This window comes from Aptenodytes patagonicus, chromosome 4 (assembly GCF_965638725.1).
Source record: "Aptenodytes patagonicus chromosome 4, bAptPat1.pri.cur, whole genome shotgun sequence".
Lineage (NCBI taxonomy): Eukaryota > Metazoa > Chordata > Aves > Sphenisciformes > Spheniscidae > Aptenodytes > Aptenodytes patagonicus.
Window position 1 is genome coordinate 48,807,241 of NC_134952.1, and position 20,921 is coordinate 48,828,161.

The 20,921-nt window shown below is 39.7% G+C and overlaps 1 long non-coding RNA gene across 1 annotated transcript; it reads right to left on the reverse strand.

Annotated features, from left to right (window-relative positions):
- Positions 1 to 2,668: 2,668 nt before the first annotated feature.
- LOC143159566 (uncharacterized) lies at positions 2,669 to 9,017 on the reverse strand. Its single transcript, XR_012995182.1, has 2 exons — positions 4,827 to 9,017; positions 2,669 to 2,977 (listed from the first exon to the last, which is right to left on the reverse strand). It is a non-coding gene; the product is annotated as an uncharacterized LOC143159566 (long non-coding RNA).
- Positions 9,018 to 20,921: the final 11,904 nt, after the last annotated feature.

Here is a 20,921-nt window from a genome sequence, read left to right on the forward strand (position 1 = left end):
AGGTAGAGTTCCTCTCCTCATCCTGTGTAATGATGCTGTTTCTTCTCATACAGAAACAGTAGATAAGCAGTGCTCAGAACATCCTCGGTACTACTTTGTTTATTGCAGGTAAGCTTCTAAATGTGCTTAGGTTTTTGTGCTCATCCACCTGTACAAAATAAAACTAATGCTTATCTCCTTGAAATAATAGGTATAGGGCTAATATAGCAGGTAATTCCCAATCCCTAAGAGTTTGCCTACCCCTTTCTAAGGAAGTTCTGCATTCATCCCCACTGAAAATCAGTCCAAGTTGTCTACGTAATTTCATCATGCTGTCTTGAAAAACTCAGACTGTGGTGAATTGAATCTTCTGTCTCTTCCTCACAGTTACTGAATGATAATTGCACTTACTTCTGGCTTTTGGGCTATTCAGTTGATGTCACTGAAGTCTTGAAGTCATGAGCCTTGGCTTGGTTGTGTACAAAGAACAGTTGGGGCCTGGGCTGTGAAACTTTAGGTATATACACACGCCAAGGAAAGCAGGCTGTTATTACCATGTGGGGAAGGGGTAGCTGGAGTCTCTTCAGTTTCACAAGCCAAATTCATGGCCAAATCGTGTGAAATACAGCTAATTTGCACAATGACAACTTCCTAAACATTTATCCCCTATTTCCCCCTCCTCCCTCCCAAAATGAGGCAGGTTCTGATGGAGTGATTTGTAAATCTTGTGGGGAGAAGAGGACTTGGAAAACCAGATACCTCAGAGCATTAAGGGTAGACCAAATGGTGTCCTATTTAGATTCAAATTTGCTGTTACATTTTTAAGTCTATATGCCAGCTATGTAAGAGGGAGGACATATGTAACAAACGTTCATCTATTTTTGCCTATACGTTTGTTCCCATATTCAATTTTGGATACCTTGCTGACTTGGCCTAGTTGAGGTACTTAGACCATCTTAAAAATTTATATATACTACTGCTTTCTCTCATACTTTTCCTGCCATAGGAAACATCTTAGGCTTTCTATGCTGTTGTCTATACCAATTGGTTTTATTTAGCCTAAAGTTTATGACTGTTGCTTTGAAGAAAATAAAATCACAGGTGAATTGGTTGTAAAATATCTGAGGTGAGAGGATATGGCAATAACTGCAGAAATTTAGGTTTCTTCAAATTCAGTGAGACTATGCAGAATGTAAAAAAGGAAGTATCCGTACGGAGTTGGGGCTCAACTGGAGTAGATGCTCAAAACTAGTGGGAAGACTGCTCAAAATAAGGCTACTGGGAAGCTAACTTGACTCCACTAGAAAATACTCTGCTCTGAATGATGCTGGTAAAAATAAGCCTGAACTGAATTCACCACCAGAGTTACAAAACCTTCCAGCAGATCGAAAGATCATCATTGTGCTGCAGCATAATGTGCAGAGAGGTAATGAAGATCCAAACTCTGCTGATGTGAATAAAATTCCAGGCACTGTGGTCAGATGTTCAGTTCAGGCTTTTAAGTACTGCTACAAAGCGTTCATACATGATCAATCAGGATATAGCTTTAGTAAAATGTAATGTGACTAAGGCACCTGAATTTGCAGTCCTCCCTCGTCTAGCTTGAAATGTAGCTATAATAGCAAATAAATATTTTCCTATTTTTTTTTTTTTTTTTTAGGATTTGCCTGACTCCATTTGCCAAGGAAGTCCCATTTGTTATGGAATGGTGAACACACTTTTTATTTTATTCCTCCAGAAGATAATTATTGGTATGGCTTTACCGACATTCACATGTAGACCTTTGTTTTTATAGGGAGTCCCTCTGAACTTGGTGATAAACAATGGAGAATATATATCAGATACCAACCATAGGTTAGTCTTTGCCATGTGCTAGCAACTTTCATTGTCTCAAACCAGCTCATGTTTTTTTCCCTGCAACATTTTAAAACATAACTTGACTTTAAATGTACTTTTTTCTCTTAGACAGATATTGTTTCATTCTTACTACAGTAGGTGATCAATTAAAAGTCTTTGTAAGCTTCTTGCCATAGAAAAATAAAGAAAAAATCTGTAACAAAATGCAAGATCAGTGTTGTGACTGGCAGTTTTATTAATAAGATGATATGAGAGCAATCTTGGAATTCAGAGCAATAGACTGCTAGGGCTCCTGCTCCCTGTGGACAAGAAAGACATATAAATCTTGAAAATTAAATTCTTTACGTTCTTGGGACTAAGTTGAAAACAGCAGTTTGTATTCAGGCCCGTTTGGGCTTTTACTGATTAAAGAAGTGTTGCAGACAGTATCATGTGAATAGATAAACTAGTAAGCTTTTCTCAGTCTTATATATGCTACTGCCACCAGTCTCCCATAATAACTTTATCAATATGACTCGCTAACAACAATCAAATCAGCTGTGTGCAGCAATAAATAAATATTTCATAACCACCCACAGAAATAGATACTGTAAGCTCTTTGAATATGATGAATGTGGGCATGCTGCATCTTTGTACAGTTGTGTTCTCTTAGTGTAACATAAAATATACCTATAAATGCTGGTGGTAATACAAATAACTATAATCAGTTCTAATAATCATCTTACATTGCTCAATGTTTCTTCATGTTGAACTGCATTATTGTAAACTTGAACTGCTTCACCAGTAATTTTCTATTATTTTATAAAAGGAGTGCAATCAGAAACAAATGGTATTACTTCAAAGTTGATTTTATTGTTTCACAAATAAAGGAGAGTGCCCAGCACTTAAAAACAGAACTGAGGAAGAGCTACATATCATGGTCATCACAGTGTCACTAGATGGCTAGTACTGGTTTTGAATGTGTCAACAGTAGCATTACTACTGGATTTCTTTGGTACAGAACAGAAAGTCTTGTTCAACTAGAACTCTGCAGCAGGACTCTGCCCTGTGTATGACCACTCTGCCTGGTGGTAAAGTGGCTAATGCCTTCATAGTCCATTCGTAGGTAGAATAAACACTGTGAGTAATCAGCAGAAATAGCCTATGGAAGAAGGAAAATATGGTAACTTTCTTTCCCAACCAGGAGGACAGAAGTTTATGATGTAATAAGGTATGATTTATACCTTACTTAAACATTATCTTTGATATTTGAATCCCTTTTCCTACTTCGCTACTTCCTGCCTTCACATTTAGCCTTCAGGTTCCTCATCTTTTGAGTTTGTTTCTTTTGGGTGGACACCACCTTGGGATAACAGCATTATTCTTGATTTTAAAAAAACAATTGACCAACCAAATCTGTATCTGTTGCCTCAAGTTAAGTAAATTTCCTATTCAAAGTGTTAGAGTATGCATCTGCTGCTGCCACTATTACTATTGTTACCCTTGCTGTCATGGTTTAAGGTGAGACACTGTCCTCCACCCACTTAATTATTGAGGTAATTATTACTTAGATGAATAGTCCATTACTTAAGCAAATAAATTTGAATTGGGACCCTGTAGACTTCTGGCCTTGTACATTGCCTCATTGTCCAAATAATATACATGCATTGATCTTTTGAAAACTGAAGATGGCTATGTGGTATGTTTCTTTGTGGGCTGTTCGAGCACAGTTCATTGGCACCGAGTTCATATTTGTTAAAACTTTTGAACATGTTTACAACATTAGGTGCCTGTAATTCCATATAAGCTTGCACACTTTGAATACCTAGTTGGAATTGGGTAAGACCCAAGTCTTGCTTAAAAAGCTTGTTTGATTAGTTTTTGCAAATAATCTTAAGTGTGTATTTGTCCTTAAAGCCTGCTCTTTAGACAAAGATTCCTTATAGCTTAGTCATTCATGATGGAAAGAAAAGATCAAAAGACTGCAAAGGAGAAAGTGCTTGACTTTGTGGTCAAAGTGTTGGACTAAGTCTCGGAAAACCTGGAGTCTTGGCTGGGCCACAGACTTCCTGTATGGACCTTGTATCTTGGTTTCTTCTTCTGTGAAAGGGAGGTAAGAATATTGCCCAGTCACAAGAACTAGGGGGAAATATTTTTGATTGTAAGGAAATAGTGGTTTTAATGGTAAGGAAAAAGGACTCTGTGGTAAATAACTGAACATGAAAGTGAACACAACTAAAGTTTGAAATTAGTAGTTTAATAAAGCCTTTGTCCAACTCTCATGTATTTTTACTTGGCCTGTTACTGTGGCATGTAAAAATAAAGGCAATGACCCTAATTTGAGTTTTGTATTAACTGTATGGATTAAAAGGAGGAAAAAAGACAACTGTTTTGCATCCCCAGTTAATGCTATTAATGAGTTTGCAACAGACCTGCAAGTCTTTGTACTTTAATCACAGTTAGGGTACTTGCTCATGAAAGTTTTTTACCTGGCAACTCTGTTCTTTTCTTTCTCTTCCTGGCTGATATTCCTGAATCAGGGCTAAAAATAAATCTTTTTTTTTCCCCCCCCCCCCCCTCTTTTTTTCATTTTCCCTTCTGTTCTAACAGGCATCCTTTTACTTTCAAAGCTCAGTGCCTTGGACTAGCCCTCGTTGCACTTCATACTTGTAGAAATATAAATGGTCTTAAGCAATGTGAAATCACTGCTACAGTATCTAGAACATGACAGCAATTTGGAGAGGACAATTTCAGAGTATCAGGGAAATAAAGACACAAGTACCTCACAAACAAGGAATGGGTCTATTCTGGTTCAGATCTGTTTTGGGGGCATTTTGTTCAAGTGGGAGAATGTGATAATGTAATAATAGTAGCATGATGAGCATAACTGTTGCTGGTGGTAGCTCATTTTCTTCTTAGAGGTCAAATAAAGTCAGAACTGAATGGTATTTTTATGTAATGGTCTAGAATTATTTTAAAATTAGAGGAAAAGCAGTGGACTGTTATACTACCGTAAATCCAGAGATTCCAGATGTGAATTGGCATAACAAGATAGCTTTGAGAAACAGTCACTAAAAGCACAGTGAAGCTGAAGTCTAGAGAGGAAGAGTGAGCTTTCTGGGATGGCTCAGGCCCTTGTTGAGAGTCCAAGGGTGCAGACATACTGCAGTCAGGAAACTAACATTAGCTCAGACAGGATGCATGAGTCAAGGATATTGAAAGGAGATGAGAAACGTGGTATTCGGGCATCTGCCACTCGCCAATTGCTGGGCACTATTTGTGGTTCATGCCGCTGATCGGAATTACTGGAAAAGAAACAAACATAGTTTAAATTGGGTTAACAGCTAACATCCGTCATGTGACTTACTGAAAGAGGGAACTGTTTAGCTGCGAGGACATGACCGGAGGGGACAGTAAGGGAAAAGCTCATGGTAGTGCGTTTCCCTTTTCTTCCACCACCCCCAGGCCCCCTGAATCTGTTCATCTCGGCTGATAAGGTTTACCAGCCTGAAATACTGAGTATAACCTGACAAGCAAAGCATGTGTGGTCCAAAAGCTGCAGCCTACATTTTGCTATTTTCTTCAGTTGTCTTCTGAATTAACACCCAGAATCTGTAGGTATTCAAAACAGACATCGTAATGTGGCCCGCTTATATGGTTTCATTTAGGCTGGATTCAAGACAAAAGATCCTAGTGACCTTGCTCAGATCTAGTAACAGTAATTCCACTTTCAGACCATGCTTTGCTTTAGTTAACAACACTTACAGGTATTTGTGGATGGATGTAGTCAAACAGTTCAGCGGTACAGAGCAGAAATTTTTTCATTTAACATATGCTGACTACTGTGCATTTGGTGTGAGCTTTAGACTGAAGTTATATTAGTAGCTGGAGACAACTACTTAGACATGAATCCATTCTGAGCAGTCGGTTCAGATAAACACACGATATGTCTTGTTCTCACTACTTTCCTGACCCGCAAATCTTTGTCTGAAATCTAGTACCAACTCTGGCGTATATTTTAATTGACTTTTTGAAATAATTTGATGGTCTGTATTCAAATACCTTCGTTTCCCTGTATTTCTGGGATCTGTCAGACAAGAAATTTGACTCTTCCTTTGTTATATTGTTTCTGTATCGAGAATAAATTCATTGAATTTTTGCTTCTGAGCTGTGTAAGCTGTTTTGGCATCTCTGGCATTTTCCAGGAGCAAGGAGTTTCAAACTTTGAGCAATTGTTTACTTCCATGACATTCTTAACCCCCTTAAATTCTCTTGGCTATGTTTGATAATTTTAGACAGTGATAAGCTGATCCTCTGAATACACTGCAGCTTGTCTCTTGTTATTGAAAAGACCTCTGCAGTGGTGGAATAAGTTTTTTCTTGTGACTGAAATTTATTCACTACAGAGAAGACAGATTTCAAAAGTTTCCAAAATAGCTTGGAAAAACAGTGAAGTAAAACTACAGTGTAAAACTGTCAGTTATTTTAAGACCTACTGCGTGCATCTGTCTAAAACCAGTCCCTGTGTTTGCTATCCAGAAATGCTCACTTCCTCGTTTATATTTTCTAAAACCTAAACCTATTTATAGTTTTGACTCTAAATTGTAGCATTTGCTCCTGCTTTACCTTTTTCTCCCTTACAATAGAGTAAATAAATGCACTGTTTGCATTTATTTGGCCAGCAAAGCTTGAGTCTGGAGGTTAGGAGTCATTGACTGGATGTACATGGAGACAATTTGAATCCATTTATATGTATTGTCTCAAATATATAGGCTCTCAGTTTCTTGGAGCACTTTTGGCCTATTGTTTATATAAAAAAGGCTTATCTGACCTTTGTGTTTACATAGTATAATGGATTTGCCTTTCAAACACTGATCAGTGATGGAGGTTATCTTTGATCTCACTAACTGTATCATTATTTTTATCTTGTGAATTAATTCATCAGTTTTATTGATAAACTCCTTGACTGGGAAGATCACATTAACGCAGTTCAGGGTTAAACACGTTTTAACTGTCCATGTCATTAAGCCAAGCAAAACCTCACAAATATTATTTAAAAAAAAAACCAAAACAAAACTGTGGAACTTTTAGCAGAATCACATTTATTATGTTTATTTTATCTCAAAAGCAAAACCAAATAGTCTGTTTGTTGCTTATTGCACGTCTCAAACTGAAGTATTTTCTTTGCCTTATAAGGCAGATTTTACTCAATAACTGTCTGACACTTTATTTAACTAGGTTGGTGCAGCCAAAGGGTATTGCCAAATTACAATTAGGACATCTACTGTCCAGAATATTTATTGTAGTGCAGCTCAGTTACGTGAAAAACAACTTTTAAATGATGTGACTGTGACTGTTTTATAGTGCTGTTTTACGCTCGGTAGTAGCAGTGTTTCTTTGAAGACTTCTAAGGTTTCCTTTTCATTCCTTCTAAAGCATTTTTTTTTAAAGTGCCCGAACACCCAACCCTTCAAATGAATAAACACAGAAAATGTGTAAAACATTATCCCCTACAGTTCCTTCAACAATTAGTAATTTGGGAGACACTTCAAGCTTCTGAAAGGCTTTCCATCTGATTTCTAGGTATAAACATTTGTTGCTATATGCTGTAATTAATTTGCTAAATTTCAATATGTTTCAGAAGGACCCAGTCTTTGGCTATGTCAGGGTGGTATCTGGTGCACGTGAGGCACGAAGGCAAAAGCAATGTATTCAGCTTAGCTGCTCATCCTTCCAGTCACTGAGAGGAGTTTTTTATGCTGTCTCCAACAGTGCAATGGGCTGTGTACACCAGCTGACAGTCAGTAGGCAGCAGCATTGGCTCTGTGTGCTTTTTTCGTTCTGGACATATTTCCACCCCCTATTTTAAGGAATCCTATCTAGCGACTGAATGGAAATCCTGTATTCTCTTAAATCCACATCTGACAGTTGGGTCATACTGACTTTTGTTTCAGAAGGTGAAAACACCCATAAGTAGGAGAGGAGAAGGTCTAAAAAGAGGGTGAAATTCAGGACTCCCTGCTCTTGCAGAAGAGTAAACTGATGTAATGCAATTCAGTAAGTGATTATAGATGTTAGATTAAAGCTTGGAGGCAAACGTCAATGGTATCCTCAAGAAAAAGCCACCTGCAGATGATAATAGACTGTCCTTGGTTGGGCCTGAGACCACCCTCTCAAATCTACAGCCTGAGTAGTGGTCCATAGGCCTGTGCTAGAATTTGGGCCTAAGACTTTTAGTTACTCGTCAAATGTGTTTTCTTTTGTATTATTAGTTTCTTTTTGCTCACCATTTGCATAGGGTACTTGTAAAAATTGTTTTATGTTATATCCGTGAGCGGCTGTACTTCAAAATTTACTTTTGAACTGATACTGCTCTAGAAGTCCTTGGGATAACGAGTGGGTTGGGATATTTTTTGTTTATTTGTTTCTTTTGGTTGGTTTGTTGGTTTTCCTCCAGAGCTAAGAAAAGGACATTGCTGCTGCTAGTGCTGTTATTATCACTATTTAGTATAGTATTCAACTCAAAATGTTTAAGGCTTATACATTTAATAAGGATCATTTAAAAAGAAAAATAAATTTGAGACATGTTTCAGTGGATCTGTTCAGGTGTTTGGAGGGACCACTCTGTATCAGCTATTTCAGCTGATCATTAATATTTGTTTTGTTATGGAGCCTTTCTGAGTTCTCCCCCAGCCTCTGACTTAGAAATGCAATATCTGTGTTTGCCTATTTTTGCTGTGAAAAGTCTGAAGCTAATGGTTCTGGCAGATGGACTAGGCAAAATACAAGAGTAAGTGCTTACAAAGGAAAAAAATAAGAACTGGATATTTGGATTCCAAAGTGCTACTGCAGTGATTAAAAAATAAAATACAAAACTCGAGCCCTTCATTTGATCTGAAACATGAATACAAGTTCATTTTGAGTTTACAAAGCCGAGAACACTGGCATCCTTCAAACCTCTTTGGAAAAGCAGCCAATTCAAACTTCCTGAGAGTGAAGTTTGAGGGAAGTGACTTAAGATATTAGAAAAGTGTTTTGAACTCCAAACAGAATAAGGTATTATGCTCAAAGATGATCCTTATGCTTAGCAAAGGAAACTACATAAATTGTGAAACATTTGGTGTATGGTTTGATTTATGCCACTGTTACAGCAATGTATGCAACTCTTCAAAATAATCTCATCGTGGGGAAAGTCTCGTTAAAAGAATTCTGCCCCCCCCCCCCCCGCGCGCAAATAAGGAAATTGGTAAGAGCTTTCAAACATTGTAATCAAACATTCATCCTTACAGACTCTGGAACAAAGTAAACTTGAAAGATTAACCTGACCAAACTAAATTTAAAAAGAAAAGAAAAAAAACATACAACCGTGTCCTTGGAACTTTACACAAAACTACATAAAGGCCCACTGTATAAAATATGCTCTACAGGGACATGTAAGTTATGCAAAGCCAAAGAGTAGGGCAGGCCTGAAAAGTGATTTTTACCTCAGACAAGCATCAAGTCAGCAGTCAGGGTGCCATCAATCAGGTGAAATTCCATGTCAGAAGTGGAGCTTTGGATTCTGTCAGTGTTTCTGGTACACTGTAGCCCCAAATGGTGGTCAGGCTCAGAAAACTCAAACAGTGTTATATAGTCTTTGCCATCTTACAAACATTACTGCATCACTCATGAATATTGCAATCAAGTCAAGTCTCCCCAAACAGCAAAAAAAGCTCGATTAAATTCTCTTCCCTTTTTCTAATCTTGCACTTCTCTCTCTCTCTCTTTTTTTTTTTTAAATGTAGTTTTTAAAGGCTTGTCTTAGATTTCCAGTGGCATAAATTATATGAGCAGTAGGTTGTAAACAGATATTCCGATCGTGGAGGTGCTGTTGTTGAGCTGTAGGTGATATGCTCAGCTGTAGGTGTGATATGTTACTATGTATTTCTGTATAAAGACGGACTGCCTGCACGTGATAAATCATTAAATGTTTCCCCAGTTTATGCTGAGTGAATGTATAGTTAAATCTCAGAAAAGTTTCAGTTTTCTTCTGAAAAGAATTAAGTGGCTACTATTTTATAACGTTTTACATGTTTTACAAAATAAATTATGGGAACAGACTTCTTGGTGTTTATTCCAAAACTAAAAATTGCTAAAAGCACTAGGCTTCATTTTGTCTTGTGCACCGGTGCATGTGCACAAATATATCAAGTATAGATAATGTCTGTAATGTTAGAAAGATATTTATTTCTGAATATAAATGAACCATGATTTATAGGGTTCATTAGCAAAAGCTGATGCGTGTTGCCACGCATTAATTTCTTCTTGAATGAAAGCTTTCAATCTGCCTCGAGTGTAGGGATGGTATACCAGCAAGCCCCCAAGTCTGGTAGTCTGGCTGCCCAGAAAAGAAAGCAGTGAAAGATGTAGAGAAAATAATAATTTCTGCTTTTGACTTCTTGAAGATCCTTCTGGTATCAGTTCTGTCTTATATCTGTTTCTTTTGCTTGCTGGTTCAGAAGGTGAATCTATATCCCTAGTAGTGTATTTGATATTTAAAGCTGCAAAAGACATTTTCTGAATTGCTTTTCATATCATGCGTCTAGCTATAAAAGCCTCTAAAAGTGATGGTTAGAAACAAACATCTAATAAATGATAGGTTCTGAATATTAATATTCCTATTATATGTACCATGAAAGTAGCTTTGTGCATTGGCTGTATCAAAAGATATACCAGTAAAATTATGTAAGGAAATTCAAATGCTTCTAGGTTGGTTGATGATTGTTTTTCAAATGTTATTTTCGGTAGTTAGGGGAGTTGCCTCTATTTTTACAGGTTTTTTAGACCCCACAAGATGTAGTGTTTTTTTCAGTAGATATAAGAGATGGTGGAAAACAAAATTGTCATGCGCTTCCTGTTATCCACAGGTAACAACAGACTTTCAGGTAGGAGCAGAGAGATACCGATTTCTCAGAAGACTAAATGGAAAAAAGGACTCTAGTACAGTGAACGAGAACTAAATTCTCTGCTAGAGTGGGGAACAAGATGTGAGCAGCAGGTTAAACGCAACCATTTCTTGCCTTCCACATTGTATTTCGTTCAGAATCAAATCTCTGCAACAGTTTTGATTTCTCATTTCACTAAATCTAGGAGATGAAACCTCAATTCTTGATTGTTTCTGCATTCAGAGCTGTTTACAAGGGTGATTTTTTTTAATTTTTTTTTTTTTTTTCCCCTACCACTTTGTTGCTTTTACCACCTTTGCTGGAAATGCAATGCCACTGCATGAACAGAAATCAGATAATAGTCTTTTGTACTCTGATATTTAATGGATGTGAAGGGAAGATTTACCATTGTTTTTATAACTCCCTCTACAAAAGTTCTTGAAACAAGAAAGCCCTTTCCAGCACCTCCTCTGTTGAAAGCAATGTGAGTATGTTCTGTTGCTTTTCAAGTAACAGAATTTACGAGGCTTTGAATGTGGTGAGACTTTATTGGAACAATATCAAAGGGTTCCGTGACTTTGTTTTCCATTCATGGTGTAAAGGCCCTTCATGGCTACGGAGCAAGGGACTGTAGCACTCCCATAGTGTATCAGTATATCAGTAATGCACTTCACTGGGTTCCCGGAATTACTTAATTGTGATCTGAAATTACAGTTTAACAGGGTTCAAAAATCTATTGTGAGAGTCTCATCAACATGCAGTAGATTAGATTGGCTTAGTTGTCTGTTGTTTGACTGATTTCTTAATAGGGAAGAAATTATACCAAAATCAAGACTTTTGCAAATTAGATGTTCATTGTGGCTGAAGCCACAAGTGAGTGCAGAAGCTCAACTGAGAGCCGACGAAGACTTTTAGAAACAGCAGAATAAAATCCAAATGGTTTTTCTAACTTGCCATTCTAGGTTTTAGAAAATGCATATGGCAATAGGTCTTGTGTGTATTGAACGCGATGCTTGTTCTTCCTCCTCTGCTTATACCGAGGGGCGCAATGTTTAAGACCTTCTGTAAGATGAGGTAGACGCAGCTTCACGTACTCTTCTCCCCAAGATCTTTCACATCAGTGAAACAGCTTAACATTTGTGCTGTTAGAGACTAAAACTTTTTCAGTATCTTTTTTTTATTCCGATCATTTTTTCAGTATGTCCTTTTTTTTTCCAGGTTTTTTTTCAGTGATGAGGGAAATGGATCTTGGGATTTGTATGTGCATGTGGTAATTATTAACCCAGTGCATTCTTAGTGCCTTGGGAGCAGTCAACTGGTCTGTTCTAGCCTATGCCTATACCTCCCAGAAAAGTATGACCTCCCATGGAACTAATTCAGCCTTTCAGAAAATTAACTGTGAATTCAAAGACTGCATAAGAATCCCATAATTCAAAATCATAAGGATCTGAGCAAAAGCTGGTTGCGTGGGTGAGGTATGAGGCTTCATTTGATGTGTTTCCATCTCCCCTGCCCAGATATGGTCTGGCACTAAGTGCGCTTTCTGTGCCACACTTCAGTCTCTCTTTCCAGCCTGAAAGTCACTGTTACTTGCCTGCTCACACCTGCCTGGCCAGTGGCTGCTGTATAAGAGGAAGCTCCTAAGGTTGTTGGTAGCAAATCTTGCCTTCTTTTCTGCCAGCAAGGAGGACTGGGAAGGAAGACACTAAACTGACATCCTTCTTCGGGTGTTGTAGCTTTAGTCAGGTCTACAACAAGGACGTAACAGTTGCGTACTGGTCACCAAATGCAGTTTGTAATTTCAGTTTGGGCACTCAGGCTTCTGTCACCAAAATCTTTCCTATTGTATGCTGTGAAGTAAAAGTTCAGGGTTTGCATTTGTAGCCCAAAATAACAAATGAGATAGGAAATGGCAAAGGAAAGAACAACAGGAAAAAGAGAACACTGTTTTTGTTAAAAGCTAATGTATTTGAATGCAATCTTGCACTATGAGAATAAAAATGAAACGTTTCTAATCCTGTCTGACACATGTTCTAATAGTGGGAAGGTATTTTTCTGTCTAAGAAGGTGAGAGGGGAGACAGAAATGAGTAACACTTGTAAAAAGTATATCAGTAAGTAGGTGCATTTTTTTTTTTAATCTATCTGCTACCATGTGAATCAGTTCTGTGTATGTGTATTCTAATGAGAGAAGCATTATCCATATATATCTCAATATTAGAAAACTATGGTGAAATTATGTTCTCTTCTACATCACGTCTTAACGTTATTTTGTGGTGGGTTGCTAAAAGGTAAATTAAAAACAATTGTAAATATAGCATATGACTAACTTACTATGTTATTGATTTCTGAGAGTTTATAGACATTTTTACTATATTTGCACACTCACTCAGGGAGGTCATTCTTTTCCCGTAGTCTGTTTTCCTATGTGTGTGATCTCTCGGTCTTCACTTGTCATGGGGCATAGGAGGTTCTTAGAAAGAGCAGCCCTTTCTCATTGTGTGGCTTTCTGACTGGACTTAGAAGGAACAGTGACTCTTTTCAGCCACTTGTAATAAAGTTTGGGGTGGAGGAAGCTACAGATGAGAACACCTTGCAAGTTAGCTGTCCGAAGATGCACATTTTATGTGATATGCTGTGGTATGGCAGATGTTCAATAATACTACTGCTTCATTTTTTCTTCCATATAAATGCTGTTTTTAACAACCCAATACTTCAAAAATGAAATCATCACCATTTACTCTGTAGCACTACAACAAAAGAAGCCACAGGTCACCAGAGCAACAGTTATTTGAATGGCTAGAGGCTTTAGAGCAAGGTCTGAGGTCTTCAGCTGAGGGAAACATTCCCCATCAGTTTCCAGAAGAAAACTTTGTGTTTTACATGTAGATTAAAGCTTCGGTACAACCTTTCATTTCAGTCTCTCTGCCATTTTTACCGTCAGTTGAAATAGCAATGATGACATTTAATTTTTTATACTGTACAATAGAAGACATCTAAGCAGGTGCCGTACTACACAGTAACAGATGGTCTTCTCAGGAATGTGTTCTCCATGCTTGCAAAGAACATAATGAAAATAATTCTGTTGAGAATGACAGAGTAGTAATGTCACTGGCAATGTTTTGATGGAGAAACCTTCCTGTATTAATTTATTTATTTATTCTTTTGCTGTTATTCTGCATGCAAAGGAAAAAAGATTTGATTTGAAAAAAGATCTAGTGTTGAAAGCAGTAAGTAAGTAGAATACATTTCCCGTCAAAGGAAACATTTATTTAGTGGTTTCCATGGGGTTGAGTTTTTGTTTAGTCTAATATTCTCCTTGTGTAATGTGTATAGTCAAAATGATCTTTTCTAACTCTTGTTTATATTTGCTCTTTGACTGTAGAGCACCTAGTGTTGAGAAAGGTGCACCAGAACAGATTTCTACATTTTTTTCATAGTCCCATAACAGAGAGGTGTTCCACTTAACCTGTTGAAAGCCACAAAACCTCTCAAAGGGAAAAGTGTCCCACTTACCACAGACAGTGTGTACACAACTACTGGCTGTGACTTCCCCTACCCTGCTTTCTTTTCTAACTATATTAGTTTTCTTGGCTTGGCCTTCCCTTATGTTATGAGCTTCGTTACAGAGGGAGATGTTTTAAGAAATAAACCCTCCCGAATAACATCACTTCCCAACAACCCTAGTAAGGCTGAGTGGGAAAGGACAATGAAGTGCCAACACAAATATCATTTGAAAGGATGGGACTCACAAAGGACTGAAACACCAGTCTGTAGCAAGACTTATAAACCAAATTTTTTATGCAATCATTTCTTTTGGTACTTCATTTTAAGTACTATTCCTAAAGGGTCAGCTTCCTCTACCTTTAGTCCCATTTGAATAACCTGGGCTTTGTATTTCAGTATCAGTGTGGATATTTTTTTTTAAAAAAAGAAGCAACTATTATTAGTTATAATAATTACCCACTTGCAACTGCTTCTGTTTTATTCTTTCAATGAATAAAGTAAGGCTGGAGCTTTTTCAGTTCTCCCACTTCAGAGAGTGGATGAGCAAAGCTCATTTTAGTGGCAAGCCAAAGAAAAGAGTAGACCCCAAGTTGATGTTATAGCACATATGGCCAGAGCATTCAACAGTAAACACACACAAATGTATAGCCCCAGGTAAGGTGTAAGTGGGAGCTAAGCTATTATGGATCCTAGTCTGGGCTCCTCCTGTTAAGTTGATATTGGATAAAATATTCTCCCAAATGAGTGATTATGTTGCTCACAAAGTTGTTCATCCCCCCCCTTTTTCCTTGTTTGTCCCATCCTTTTTGAAGAGAAGTATACGTAAGCCAAAGCCTGTAATTTGCCTGTGTTTCAGTGTGTGAAATAGTATTTATAGGTTCTGCTGACTAAGTTGGCTTTGTTTATTTAAAAAAAAAAAAAAGGGGGGGTAACATTATGCATGTAGCATTGCCCAGAGTTGTGTGTATATGTAACCAAAAACCATAATTAAATGATGAAGGAAATGCTGCATGCAGTGTTAGTTGATGCATGGTAGTTATTATGCAAAGTCTACAGTACATATTTCTGCAGGTTCTTTTCTTAGAGGCTCGTAACACTGGGTCAGTTAAATTTTTGTTTTTTAAAGTAATTTTCTACTTAATTTTGCAGTTCCACTGCTTTTTTTTATACCAAAAATGTTTTAAGCTTCTCAGCTGCATACAGGAGCTTTCCATTAACAAAATGTGTTATAATAACCAATGTAAATGCCTTTATCCTGATTCTTCTTTTTTCTACAGCTAATGATTCTAAGCCATAATACTCAGATGCTTAATAAAATGAACTCGAGTATGTGAATGAATGCAGTTTCCTAAAATATTGCTTGAGTAAGAAATGCATTTAATGGTTTGCTCTGACTAGGAAAAAGATGAGAGGATTTATGATGTTTAAACTTGAAAATGAGACTTGATTTTCATATTGTACTAGTAGAATGCTGATGCTTCAATCATAGTGAAGGAAACAAATCTGAGAAATCATTTAAGTGGATGCTGATGTGCAACTTATTGTGTCTGCAGGCTGCAGAACAAAGTTACATACACAAAGGGATTTAGATGTATCAGTACATACATTCAGGGCCTGAAATTATACTTGGCTACTTTCTAGTGTCAGAGGGCCCAGGTTCCTGCCTGTGTCTATCACCAACCTGCTCAGCTGCCCTCCACCACTCACCTGCAAAGAGGCGTGTATTTCTCAGGCCAAATCCATGTGGCCTCAGTGGCTTGAGACTAGTTGATGGGTCCTGTTTTGTTTCCAGTGGATACCATAGCTCCGTGTGACTTAAACTTTTCAGTAATTACTTGCGTGCAGGTGTGTTTTTATGTAAGACTGTTAATGAAGCTGACAAGAGGGAGGTAGCTCAGGCATCTTTGGAGCGGGAAGCAGAGGAGCCCCTATTCCCAAGTTAGGGGACCTGATAGCTGTATTCAATGAAAATGATTTGGGGGACAGGATTTCTAAAAGGATTAAGGATTATACTTTCCAGTGACTGTGAAATATCCAGACTCTCCAGGCATTGTAGTTATCCAGCTTTTCAATCCAAAAATCCTGCCCCTTTCTGGTCTTCTGAAAGCTTAGACAGTGGCAGCCGGCTCATAAAATTGGTGCTAAACTGAGTTCCTGTTGTGGATAAGGCTTTAACAGCATCTCTAGTCTGTCTTTGTTTACTGTTGTTCAAATCCTGTGTAAAATAGCTCCAGCTGTTGAAGTGCACTTCTGCAGAAAGACTTACAGGAGACTTACCTTCATCTTGCCTTTTACTACAGTTACCATATTGTTCAATACCATAGGCTCATTGAGAGGGCTTTAAACTAGGTTTGAAGGGGGAAGGGGATAAAACCAGGCTCACTAGAGGTGAGCCTAGGGGTGGAATGCCGATGCTGGGGGTGAAATTGATAGCCCAGCTCAAGTGCATCTACACCAATGCACGCAGCATGGGCGGCAAACAGGAGGAGCTGGAAGCCATTGTGCAGCGGGAGAGATATGACTTAGTCGCCATCACAGAAACATGGTGGCGTGACTCTCACGACTGGAGTGCTGCAATGGATGGCTATAGACTCTTCAGAAGGGACAGGCGAGGAAGGAGAGGTGGTGGGGTGGCCCTGTATGTTAGGGAGTGTTTCGATTGTATAGAGCTCAACGATTGTGATGATGGTACGGTTGAGTGTTTATGGGTAAGGATGAGGGGGAAGGCCAACGAGGCAGATATCCTGCTGGGAGTCTGTTATAGACCACCCAACCAGGATGAAGGGGCGGATGAAGTGTTCTACAAGTGGCTGGCAGAAGTCTCTCAATCGCTAGCCCTTGTTCTCGTGGGGGACTTCAACTTCCCAGACATCTGCTGGAAATACAACACGGCAGAGAGGAAGCAGGTCTAGGAGGTTCCTGGAGTGTGTGGAAGACAACTTCCTGACACAGCTGGTAAGTGAGCCTACCAGGGGAGGTGCCTCGCTCGACCTGCTGTTTACAAACAGAGAAGGACTGGTGGGAGATGTGGTGGTCGGAGGCCGTCTTGGGCTTAGCGACCAGGAAATGGTGGAATTCTCGCTTCTTGGTGAAGTAAGGAGGGGGGGCAGCAAAACCGCAACCATGGACTTCCAGAGGGCGGACTTTGGCCTGTTCAGGACGCTGGTTGAGAGAGTCCCTTGGGAGACAGTCCTGAAGGGCAAAGGGGTCCAGGAAGGCTGGACGATCTTCAAGAAGGAAGTCTTAAAGGCGCAGGAGCAGGCTGTCCCTGTACGCTGTAAGAAGAACAGGCGGGGAAGACGACCGGCCTGGCTGAACAGGGAGCTTTTGCTGGGACTCAGGAAAAAAAGGAGAGTTTACTGCTTGTGGAAGAAGGGTCAGGCGACTCAAGAAGAGTACAGGGATCTCGTTAGGTCGTGCAGAGAAGAAATGAGAAAGGCAAAAGCCCAGCTAGAACGCAATCTGGCCGCTGTCGTTAAAGACAACAAAAAAAGTTTTTACAAATATATTAATGACAAGAAGAGAGCCAAGGAGAATCTCCATCCTTTATTGGATGTGGGGGGGAACATTGTCACCGAGGATGAGGAAAAGGCTGAGGTACTCAATGCCTTCTTTGCCTCAGTCTTTAACAGGTAAACCAGTTATCCTCAGGGTACTCGGCCCCCTGAGCTGGAAGACAGGGATGGTGAGCAGGATGAACCCCCCATAATCCAAGAGGAAGCAGTCAATGACCTGCTATGCCACCTGGATGCTCACAAGTCTATGGGGCTGGATGGGATCCACCTGAGGGTGCTGAGGGAGCTGGCAGAGGAGCTCACCAAGCTGCTCTCCATCATTTATCAGCAGTCCTGGTTGATGGGGGAGGTCCCGGACAACTGGAGGCTTGCCAATGTGATGCCCATCTACAAGAAGGGCTGGAAGGAGGGTCCGGGGAACTACAGGCCTGTCAGCCTGACCTCGGTGCTGGGGAAGGTTATGGAGCAGTTCACCTTGAGGGCGCTCACAAGGCATGAGCGGGACAACCAGGGGATCAGGCCCAGCCAGCACGGGTTCATGAGAGGCAGGTCCTGCTTGACCAACCTGATCTCCTTCTATGACCAGGTGACCCGCCCAGTGGATGAGGGAAAGGCTGTGGATGTGGTCTGCCTGGACTTCAGTAAGGCCTTTGACACCGTCTCCCACAGCATTCTCCTAGAGAAGCTGGCGGCTCACGGCTTAGACAGGTGTACTCTGCGCTGGGTCAAAAACTGGCTGGACGGCCGGGCCCAGAGAGTTGTGGTGAATGGAGTTACATCCAGTTGGCGGCCGGTCACGAGCGGTGTTCCCCAGGGCTCAGTTTTGGGGCCGGTCTTGTTTAATATCTTTATCGATGATCTGGATGAGGGGATCGAGTGCACCCTCAGTGAGTTTGCAGATGACACCAAGTTGGGCGGGAGTGTTGATCTGCTCGAGGGTAGGAAGGCTCTGCAGAGGGACCTGGACAGGCTGCATCGATGGGCCCAGGCCAACTGTATGAGGTTCAACAAGGCCAAGTGCCGGGTCCTGCACTTTGGCCACAACAACCCCATGCAGCGCTACAGGCTTGGGGAAGAGTGGCTGGAAAGCTGCCCAGCAGAAAAGGACGTGGGGGTGCTGGTCGACAGCCGGCTGAACATGAGCCAGCAGTGTGCCCAGGCGGCCAAGAAGGCCAATGGCATCCTGGCCTGTATCAGAAATCGTGTGGCCAGCAGGAGTAGGGAAGTGATCGTGCCCCTGTACTCGGCCCTGGTGAGGCCGCACCTCAAATACTGTGTTCAGTTTTGGGCCCCTCACTACAAGAAGGACGTTGAGGTGCTGGAGCGTGTCCAGAGAAGGGCAACGAGGCTGGTGAGGGGTCTGGAGAACAAGTCTTATGAGGAGCAGCTGAGGGAACTGGGGTTGTCTAGCCTGCAGAAAAGGAGGCTGAGGGGAGACCTCATCGCTCTCTACAACTACCTGAAAGGAGGTTGTAGCGAGGTGGGTGTTGGTCTTTTCTCCGAAGTAACAAGTGATAGGACAAGAGGAAATGGCCTCAAGTTGCGGCAGGGGAGGTTTAGATTGGACGTGAGGAAAAATTTCTTTACTGAAAGAATGGTTAAACATTGGAACAGGCTTCCCAGGGAAGTGGTTGAGTCCCCATCCCTGGAGGTATTTAAAAGATGTGTAGATGAGGCGCTTAGGGACATGGTTTAGTGGGCATGGTGGTGTTGGGTCGACGGTTGGACTCGATGATCTTGGAGGTCTCTTCCAACCTTAATGATTCTATGATATTGAGAACAGAGTTAATATGAAATAATATGTATATTCACAGTATATTTATATATCTGTCATTAATACTAAGACTTGATTAGCTATATTTACAAAAAGGACTTCAGAATAAAGTATTAGAATTCTGTTCCTTTGAACTTTCTTGGGGACAGCAAATAAGAACAGAAAGAGTACCTATAAGTACAGGTAAGCCTTACCATGCCCCAGGGGACTGCAGTGAAGCCTGGGCTGCAACAGTCTCTACTACTAAATTCAGTGCCCAGGATTCTTTAAGTGCTTGTTGCCTTGTCACTTCCAAACCATTTGCCAGACGTAAATTTGTAAGCCAACTAGCATTTGGAATATTAACATTTAATTACCACTTAGTTAACTAAGAATTTAATACACAACAATACATAGAAAGGCTGTAGCTATGATGAAGAATAATTATTCTGTGCTCACCCAGCTTTTTGACACCAAAACTGCAGTTCTGAGCCATATACTTTTTCCTAAGCAAAATAGAAATAGATTTTAAAACTTGTAGCAGCACTTTCACCATAGCTGCATATCCTCAAAAAACACAGAAGATGTTGACTTAAGTCAAGTACTTCTGAATACTAATCAGGTATATTTATCTGGAGGAGTGCATAGTATTGTATGAGGTGTTCTGGCCAACAGAACACTACCTTTAGAGACTTATTCAAGCCACTGCCCTTCTCTTTGTAGTTTGGTGAGGAAACAGGCAGAAGAAATCTGACCTACATTATACTGATTTCTAAACATGGAGAAGGACTAATTTACATTATCTTTTGAAAACACCAGTTCCTGCCAATGGCTCAAAGCAATGGTGGACTGACCCACTACAAAAGTCTTCATTCCTGTCAGCTAAGTAATTTTTTTTCATGTTAACTTTGTCCTATTTATTTTTTTCCTAGCTTTGCAGACTACACTAAGTGGAAATGGAACTTCAGAACTGGGATAAACTTACTTACCTATATTTTAAGAACAATATTCTTATTGTGTATGGTTACTTACCTTCTAAGAATGGCAGAAGCCATATTGAACATAAAATAGACTTTCCAGATATTTTTGCGTTATGTGATGAGTCTTCTAGGAAATCAGGTCAGTAGTAATTATATCAGCGTGGTTAAATTTGACTTTCTTGTTTGTTTCTTTTTTTTTATTACATACTATTGAAACAGAAAAGAGGAAGAGGAATATATTTTGTTTGAAAAACCAACTACAGGGTGTCTCTAATGTGTCATAATTATTTTAATTTAAAAGTTTTATAACAAGTTGTGGATCATTTCCAGTGTGATTCAAAAGAGAAGTAATTTTTAAGAAATTAGTTGGTAGAAGAAGGATCAGATATGCCATAATCTTGTTTACTATACCTACAGACATAAAAACA